We start from the raw sequence: 8,010 nt of genomic DNA, 5'->3' as shown, positions 1-8,010 counted from the left end.
AATCGGCAAAAATAGTCTGATAATTATGGGGCGCCGTTTGTAAACTGAAACATGCTGAAATTAACGGCAACATTTTTCCACATTTAGCTCAAAACCTTACAAAAACATGTTTTTTCGAGTAATTTTTTACAACATTTAGTAAAATATTTGTAACTTTTCATCAAATGTTAAATATTAAATCTAAATGTTAAATATTAAATCTAAATATTATATTTAAATCTAAATGTTAAATGTTAAACCTAAATGTTTAGGCTAATATGCAAATTTATTGTACGAATCAACGGAAATACCAAAATAAAAGCTTCCCGAAAACCTCCGGTGCAAAATTGTGTCTGTTCTCACCCCTCATTTCTCCCCGCCATGTGCTGCTTCACTTCTTGCCTACGAGCATGTCCAGCGATTTTGCTGGACATGCTTGAGGATTTTGTTTAAGTGTGGTAATGAGATGATGATTCTTTTTTCTGTATAGCTGAACAGGCTCTTGAGATCCTACATGTGCTGCCATCACTCTTCCCATCCACCTCTGCTCCTCCAAAGAGGGCACGGGATGCGAGTGAGGCTCTGGTGCATGTCCTTGAGGTGAGTTGTGTAAAATGTAGTAGTTGTTTTTTGTTTTTGTTCTTTTTGGGACAACAGTATTAAAAAATGCTTCTGATGAGTGCCAAAGTATTTTATATTCACATATTATATGTTCTAAGCCTTCAAAAGGCACCTAAAACACATTTTTGGAATGAGGGTTCTCACAGGTTAGATCTCTGTGACCAGTAAATACAAACATGGATGCATTACGTGGTAGCACATTTTTATCACCTCAATGATACCTAATTAAATGTAGCCTTGGTTTTCTGTTTTTCAGGAAGGCTAGACAGATGTGAACAGCAATTCCATCGAGAATAATTAAAAGTAGCAATTTCAGATGTGTTTTCTCAGAACCTCAACTTTTGTTGTAATTTAGTGTAACCTGGACGTGTGTCCCTCTATCTATAAAGAGATGATCTATACTGCTCGCCCAAGTGCAATGTCTACAATATCCGAATCTAGGTTTGGGAAGGAGATTGGCGGTAGCAACTCTGTAAGAGCAATGAGACTTCCAACCCACATAACACGCACGACCACAGGTTTATGAAACAAAGTTTGCTTTATATATTTCCTTTTGGATCAGTTCCCTTTGCTCATCCTCAATGTAGGGATACCTTCAAATGCAGTAACCATCTCAAATGCATCACAAAAATAATTGAAACAATCAAAATAGATGTAAGACAAGAAACACAATATTTCAACACCCCAAAGAAAAGGAAAAAGAAAAGAAAATAGCACGTGAGTGTCCAGTTCCTTATGGTGTCAGTTTATTCAGTTACCCACTGTCCTGGGTTAAGAACTGAAAACGACCTGAATCTCAGGCGGAGAAAAAGTAGCAAAGAAAATGATAAGGTATCTCTCAGGTGGGCTTCCTTTTGTTTTTTTCCCTACCGCCCTCCTGGTACGGCAGGCATCAACGTGTCGGCGTCCTGACACAGAGAAGGCCTCCACAGCAGCAACAGTGTCTTAGACCCACGATACCAGCTCCTCACTTGGCACCCATGGAACTGTACCTCAAAAAAAAAACCAGTCAGAATAGTTCAAAAAGTTCAAAGAAATACTCCGGCTCCTTTCAGGTAGGTACCCATCTGTGGTTCACCGCTAACGACAGCTCTCTCACAAATGTTAATTAAACCTCTTTCCTCTCTTTCAACTGGAAAAAACCGTGCTCCGCGGCAGCATGGAGTTTTCCCTTGCCGTCCTTTTTCCTCTACACCACACCTTCACGCGCACGGAGCTGCAGATGGTGCCTTCAGGGCAAGCCCGGAAATTAAACTATCAGACAAGGACTACGATGCATTCAAAGAACCCTGTACTTCTGATTGCTGTAAATCTTACCAGGGTTACATTCTCCCCCTCTAGACTGCATGAGTCCCAGCATGCATACCTGCCCCTACCGGTACAGACACATGTGAAATAGCAGCCCCTAAAGCCTGAAAGAATGAACTAATGGCCAAGGTTAAAGGCTCCCCCAGCTCATCGTAGGTGAGTTTCCGAGGCGGACGTCTCTCCCTAGTAGAACGCCGGACACTTGCGTTCTCGGACTCTTGACTCTCAGATACTACATTGTCAGTGTCTGCAACTACAGGGTCTGTGGTGATGAGATCTGTGTTCTCTTCATCAGGTGAGATTTGTGTCACATCAGGTTCAGGAATATCAATGACAATATGGTCCGGAGTCCTACAGTGTGAAGTAGGATGTGTAACTGAACCACTATTCTCAGAGCTAACATAAGGAGTTCCTGGTTGAAGCTCGTGAGTAGGTCTTTCAGGTAAGTGTGCGGAACTTTGGGGCACAAAAGAAGGGGTGTCTGGGTTTAATACCCTGGAAACTGGCTGAGGCTCATTGAAGCCTCCTTCCCTCTGCAGGAAAGGACCCTTCGTGATGATTTCTGGCATCCATGTATTAGGATACAGTTCATCTTCATCACTGTACGACTCGTCCTCCTGACAATCAGTGTCCCCTTGCACGCCTTTTGTTGTTTTGCCCCTCAGTCTCATTTTCCTCGATGCGTCAGTGGAAGAACTTTGCTCTCTGATCTCAGTTACAGGTAGGAACCCGCACGGCAAAAGAAGGTCTCTATGCAACGTACGGTGTGGCCCCTCCCCTGTCTCAGGTTTGACTACATAAACAGGACTGTCGCTAATCCGTCTGACAACAACATGGATTTTCTGTTCCCACCGATCTGCCAGTTTGTGTTTCCCCCTGATATTCACGTTTCTCACTAAGACCCTATCCCCTTCTAAGAGTTCAGCTGCCCTGACCTCCCTGTCAAACCTAGCCTTGTTCTTCTCTCCCATCTTCTTGGCATTTTTAGCAGCTAATGAGTAGCTCTCCTGTAGGCGTTGACGAAGGCCCTTGACATACTCTGAGTGGGTCTTGTGACTTGCCATATCAGGTTGGATTCCCAGGACAAGATCAATTGGCAGTCTGGGCTGCCTACCAAACATTAGTTCGTAAGGCGAATAGCCTGTTGTACTGTTTCTCGTGCAATTGTATGCGTGGACCAGAGGTTTGACAAAATCTCTCCAATGATATTTGTCTCTTTCTTCCAGGGTCCCTAGCATACCAAGGAGGGTCCGGTTAAATCGTTCCACTGGGTTTCCCCGGGGATGGTACGGGGTGGTACGAACTTTGTCTGCTCCAATCAGTGTGCAGAGTTCTCTGATCGTCTTAGACTCAAAGTCCCTGCCCTGGTCGCTGAGCAGACGACTGGGGAACCCGTAGTGAACAATAAAGTTCTCCCATAAAGCCTTCGCAACAGTTCTGGCTTTCTGATCCCTAGTCGGCACCGCCACAGCAAATTTTGTAAAGTGGTCGGTGATGACTAAAATGTTTCTCGTGTCTCTATCATCCGGCTCAAGGGATAGATAATCCATACAAAGAAGTTCAAGTGGATAAGTAACAGAAATGTTTTCCAAAGGCGCGGCCCTCTGAGGCACAGCCTTCCGCCTGAAACAGCGTTCGCACTTTTTGCACTTCTCCTCGATGTCTCTGGCCATTCTCGGCCAGTAGAACCTGGCACGAGCAAGCTGAAGTGCACGCTCAGAACCGAGATGGCCAACATCATCATGCACTCCTTGCAGTGCCCTCTCTCTGAACTGTTCGGGTAAGACCAACTGATACACCAGTTCGCCTCGCTCAGACCACTTCCTGTACAGGACACCATCCCTGAGTTCAAGTTTTTTCCACTCCCTAAAAAGAAGTTTGACATCGGGATGTTCAAGGTTTGTCTCTCTGAAACTGGGTTTTACAGCTCTCCTCACAAAGGTGATGACACGTGAGAGAGACGGATCATTATTTTGAGCATTACACCAGTCAGAGTTAGCCATGGATGGTAAAGTGCCCTCATCGAAAACATCAGGCACTACAGAAGGGTCGACAACAAGAGACTCCGCAATGACAGGCTGCTCTGAATGAGGGTGACGTTCATCTTTAACCATCACAAGATGACGTTGACATAATGCAGAGAACACCTCATGATCCATGTCATCTCCTGCTTCCATGAACCGTTTTTTCATGTCCTCTATTCTCTCTCTTTCTTTAGTGAAAGCTTCATCCTCAAGAGGCGGACCTTGAGGCCGCCGGGATAACCCATCTGCATCGCGGTTGGCCTGCCCTGCTCTGTACTTGATGGTAAACTGGTAAGTAGAAAGAGCGGCTAACCAGCGATGACCAGCAGCATCTAACTTCGCAGATGTCAAGACGTATGTGAGGGGGTTGTTGTCGGTAAGCACAGTGAAACTTGACCCATAAAGGAAATCACTGAACTTTTCACAAACGGCCCACTTTAAGGCCAAGAATTCGAGTTTGTGCGTAGGGTAGTTTCTCTCGCTCTTGGAAAGACCTCGACTGGCATACGCGACAACTCTGAGCTTCCCCTCCTGCTCTTGATAGAGCGCTGCCCCCAATCCATCGCGACAAGCGTCAGTATGTACAACATATGGTAGTTGTGGATTCGCAAAAGCAAGGATGGGCGCAGACGTCAGTTTCTTGATCAGGGTTCTGAATGCACTCTCACACTCCGAAGTCCACTCCTCACCGAGCGGTGCATTAGGGCTCACAAGAGTCGTGAAGCGTTCCCTCTTGTACACTTTGCCCCTTTTCTTTGGTGGATAGTAGCCTGCTGTCAGGCTATTAAGAGGTTTGGCTATCTGGGAATATCCTTCGACAAACCGCCGATAATACCCAGCGAAGCCTAAGAAACATTTAAGCTCTTTCCTATTTGAAGGACGAGGCCAGTCTCTCAAGGCGGATATCTTGTCAGGGTCAGTATGAACTCCTCGTGCATCCACGACATGACCAAGATACTTTACTGACGTCTTAAAGAAGTGACATTTCTCCGGAGAAAGCTTTAGACCGAAATCTTTAAGACGGTTCAGCACCTTCATGAGTCGTGCTTCATGTTCTTCCAATGTGTCTGAAAAGACAATCAAGTCGTCCAGAAACACCAATACCTCATTGAGATGCAAGTCACCGACACACCTTTCCATAAGGCGCTGAAAAGTGCTTGGTGCGTTCGTGACACCCTGAGGCATGCGATTGAATTCAAAGAAGCCGAGGGGACACGTGAAAGCGGTTTTAGGCTTGTCTTCTTCGGCCATCTCAACCTGGTAATAACCAGATTTAAGGTCCATGACGGAGAACCATTTAGCACCGCTAAGGGCAGCAAAGGTCTCCTCAATGTTCGGAAGAGCGTATGCATCTCTGATGGTTCGAGCATTTAGCTTCCTGTAGTCGATGCATAACCTGATAGAACCATTCTTTTTCCGGACCAAGACCACTGGGGATGCAAAAGGGCTCTGTGACTCTTTAATGATTCCTGCATCAAGCAGTTCTTTAAGATGCTCCTTGACTGCCTCCCTGTCACTGGGATGAATAGGCCTTGGCCTCTCCTTAAAAGGAGTCTCGTCATGTAGCCTGATGTGATGTTTCACTGCAGTGGTGTGACCATATGACAGGTCATCCACAGCAAAGACTTCTGGAATAGATCTAAGCTTGGTGATGATACGATCTTTCCATTGTTCAGATATTGGTGAATCATCAAGATTGAACTCGAGGTTGTCACTGTCAGGCTTATTGTGATGAGAGTCACCTTTCACTGGTCCAAGTGATGTGACCTGCTGAGCTGCACATATTTGAGCAATGATGCATTTTGGCTGCAGCGTAACATCATGGTCACTAAGATTGCGCAGGACGACCGGGACCTTGCAGCTAGACTTAAATGGAATGTCCATCAGAGCAGCTTCAAGGAACACGCCACCTGGCAACCTGTGATGTTCATTGGGTTCAAGCACAAATGTGGTCTGACTGTTCCTTTTCAACCTGACATCACCTGTGATGCAGCACTTTTGTTTTGCAGGGATGGTGATGGGGTTTCCACCATGTAACCTGACAGGATGAGCATGGTTGTTGAGGTCATGGATCTGGGCAATATGCTGGAAGATCACTGCAAAATCTCTAGAGAAGAGTTTGCAAACAACCTCTGGACCATCCTGTTCAAGTACTTGTTCATAAAGTCGTAATAACACATTGGTACCAATCAACAGGGGGGTCCTGCTGTTGAACTGACACTCTGGCACCACAAGTGCTAACACGACTAGCTCCTCTTTCCTGCCAGAAACAGACAGCGGGAAAGTGACACGCGCTTCTATGTAACCAAGATAGGGGACCTGCTGTCCACCTGCTCCTTCGATTTCAAGAAGGGCATGAATTGGATGTATAGGTAAGTGAGACAGATGGTTCCTATGGAAACACTCGGACACTGTTGTAACTTGTGAGCCGGTGTCCATTATGGACTCACACTGCACACCCTCAAGAAAGACAGAAGCCGCACAACGAGGACCTACAAGCCCTGCAGGTATAGATCGCTCTGTGCAACGGTAGGTTTCAGTCATTGTGTGGGTTATGACTTTCTTCTGTGTTCCAGCACCATCAACTGATCTGTTGGGACAGGGGTTATCATCAACTGCAGCTCCTGGACGTCCCACTACAGGAGCTGCTACTAGTTTAAAGTGAATGGGGAAGCAGCCTGCTGAGCTAAAAACTTATCCTGCCTCTCCCGGAGTTCTGCATTTTTCTTGCGAACCAGTGCTGGGTTGGGTTCATTCGAGCAATGAGCAGCAATGTGGTTGTCTTCCCCACACTTAAAACAAAACCACGGCCTCGGCATTCCAGGCACCTTAAGGCCCCTCTTCATGTTACTACTACTGATTGCAAAGCAGTCGGTCTTTTCAGTACTCTCTCTCTGATTTTGTGCTAGTTTTTCAACTTGCTTTGTCAGTTCAGCTATCTTGTTCTCAATATCAGAGGTTTCATCTCGCTTTGCTTTTACCACTAGGGGAGGATTACTATCATGAGTGAGGCTCGGTGGCTTTTTGTTTAGCTTTTCCAACTGTTTAGTTAGCTCGTTTACTTTCTTTTCAAGCTTTGATGTCTCATTCGGCTTTGAGTTAGTCAGTGGGACAGGCTCACAGTCATAAGAGGGCATATCAAAAACATGGTGGGCATACATGTTAGCTTTCGAAGCACCTAAATGCTTTTTCATCCTATCTAGCTTTGTGGAACGGCGGTCTTCCTCAGTTCTCAGCATGAGGAGGAATTCAGGAAATGTTGGTGGATTTCCCTTTTTGCACTCTAACTGTAAGCCGATGATGATGCTCTGATCCCAACAGCCCCTACAAAACTGTCTGAGCAAATGATCATTGGAATTTCCAGCTGAGGCTCCCCCTCTAGAAATTGCTCTTGTGAGGAGGCTATGGAGCCTGTTCAAGTATGCTGATGGCTTCTCTCCACTATCTTGGTTAGAGCCGAGAAATGCCGCAAACAACTCCTCTCCATCCTCCACAACACCAAAAGCAGAGTCAAGTTGAGTGATGTAGACACTTGGTGGTGAAGAGATGCCAAGAGGCTTCACAACATCAGCTGCTGGACTCAGCAAGCTCTCAAGAATCCTTCTCACCTTGTGAGCATCATTCAAGGAAGGATCGTTAAGGAGAAGATCAACTTGGGTGTGCCATGTTTCGTAGTCCACCTCACCATTTGGCCTTGGCATCCGCCCAGAGAAGGTGCGCAACCTTATTTGTGGGGATGGTGAAGTGGTGGACTCACTTCGGATGACATGCTCCACAATCACTCTCTGGATCTGGGGGGGGGGTTAAAAACATCCTCACTGATGTGGACTGGGCTCGTTGGTAAACTAGCAGATGCACTATAAACATGTGTGGGCTCTGCAGGCTCATTTTGATCATTATTAGGTGTGTTAGCATTTTGAGCTGCATAGGGCTGTGTAGCATTACTGCGTACGTCATGTGATGTGCCCTGGTTCCCATGCAGTTCCTCCTGAAGCACATTCAAGAAACCTTTCCTGCCACTGCCTGCGACAGACTTTAGTTCGTCCAGGTATCTGCAAGCTATCTCCCTCCCCACCAC

This window comes from Aulonocara sp. 'chitande type north' Nkhata Bay, unplaced genomic scaffold, assembly GCF_057382095.1.
Source record: "Aulonocara sp. 'chitande type north' Nkhata Bay isolate Kocher_YH1m ecotype deep benthic unplaced genomic scaffold, A_spYH_male_GT1.1 unmapped_scaffold_23, whole genome shotgun sequence".
In the NCBI taxonomy this organism is placed as follows: Eukaryota; Metazoa; Chordata; class Actinopteri; order Cichliformes; family Cichlidae; genus Aulonocara; species Aulonocara sp. 'chitande type north' Nkhata Bay.
This window is presented reverse-complemented; position numbering follows the sequence as displayed.